Source organism: Periplaneta americana, unplaced genomic scaffold (assembly GCF_040183065.1).
Source record: "Periplaneta americana isolate PAMFEO1 unplaced genomic scaffold, P.americana_PAMFEO1_priV1 scaffold_24, whole genome shotgun sequence".
Taxonomy (NCBI): domain Eukaryota; kingdom Metazoa; phylum Arthropoda; class Insecta; order Blattodea; family Blattidae; genus Periplaneta; species Periplaneta americana.
The window spans coordinates 831,375-833,410 of record NW_027185505.1 but is presented as its reverse complement, the minus strand read 5'-3'; positions in this window follow the sequence as shown (position 1 = coordinate 833,410).

Sequence of the window (2,036 nt, the reverse complement as noted above, 5' to 3'; positions counted from 1 at the left end):
CGAACCACAACCATTGGATCACCCCATCATAGCGCCCATAACGACACAAGAAATAGAACATGCCATTCACAAAACACGAAACACCGCAGCCGGCCCCGACAGCATTCACAATATACTCTTCAAAAATTATCCTCCCACAGCCTTAAACTACCTCGCTAACTTGTTTACAGCAAGTCTGTATATTGGCGCACTACCAGCCCGATGGAAGCTCGCACATATACTTATGTTTCCAAAACCTAACAAAGACGCCACTGACGCAAACAACTATCGACCAATCAGCCTGACCCAGACCATCTGCAAACTAATGGAAAGAATCATAAACAATAGACTACACCATTTCATTGAGGACAATGACATCATCCCAGACACACAAGCCGGATTCAGAAAAGGCATAGAAATCCCAGACCAAATCCTCAAAATCTTGACACCAATTGAATCCGGCTTTGAGAGACACATGACATCAACAGTGGTGACAATCGACACAACCAGAGCATTTGACTCCATTTGGCATGACGGACTACGATATAAGCTACACAACATCGGCCTTCCCCCACCCCTAACCCGCTGGCTATCAGATTTTATTCGTAACAGAACCGCCCACATAAAAATTAACAGCTCCCTATCCCAACCATTCCAAATTGAAGGCGGAGTCCCACAGGGCACAGTACTCTCCCCAATCCTTTTCAATATATATGTTTCTGACATCCCCATCCCACCCCGCGAAGGCGTACATATCGGACAATTTGCTGACGACATTATTATCACAGCCACAGCCCACGACATCAGATACACAAACAGCCATGTCAACGAAACACTACGGAACCTAAACGTCTGGCTAGACATGTGGCGCATGAGAATCAATCCTGCAAAGTCACAAACAATGATTCTAAAAAAGAGACGCTACCCCAAAAAACTCATGAGAGATCGTTATGCCATCCGCTGCAAAAACTCCATAATCCCATACACCAACCACATCACATACCTCGGCATCACCATATCAAACAAACTGAAACTACACCGTCACGTCATCAACATCAAATCACGCATCACAAACGCCATCAAACTCCTCTACAACGTCGCAGGCAACCAAGCAAAGCCAGGGTGCCGGCCACATACAACAGCTCTAATTTACAAATCAATTATCCGACCGTCACTTTTACACGCGTCCCAGCTGTTCTCCAGAGTATCTAACTCTCAACTTTCTCAATTAGAATCACTGGAACGTAGACTTCTACGCAAAACATTTCAACTGCCACGAAACACACAAAATAGAACAGTATACACCATCTCTAACATCAAACCCATCACCCTATATATACAACACAAAAACATAAAATACACACATAAAGCTATTAATAAAAATTTCACCTCTGTACTCTTCCAAACAATACCACCCGGTCAGCCCCACCTCACAGTCTCCCGTCTGATGAATGACCACCAAGAATACTTAGCAAGGCAGCACTAGACAACCACACACCAAACAACCTCTCCCCCGTGCTTTCTTCTTCAAGCAAAACTATCTATAACACAACAAAATCTAAGACCTGAAAAGGGTTATACAAAATCCCTAAAGCAGGTCCACGGCACAGATGTTCTGTGTCCAAATGTCGTCGTCGTCGTCGTCGGGCTCATCATCAGACGAGCACCATGCCCCCCAAAGCTTCCGGAAAGGCTGCCAAGAAGGCCGGCAAGGCCCAGAAGAATATTTCGAAGGGCGATAAGAAGAAGAAGCGCAAGAGGAAGGAGAGCTACGCCATTTACATCTACAAGGTTCTGAAACAAGTTCACCCAGACACGGGAATCAGTTCAAAGGCTATGAGCATCATGAACAGCTTCGTTAACGACATCTTCGAGCGCATCGCCGCGGAAGCTTCGCGGCTCGCGCATTACAACAAGCGGTCGACCATCACCAGTCGGGAGATCCAGACAGCCGTCCGTCTCCTGCTACCCGGTGAGCTGGCCAAGCACGCCGTCAGTGAAGGGACCAAGGCCGTCACAAAATACACTAGTTCCAAGTAAGCGGGAGTGCTTGCTAG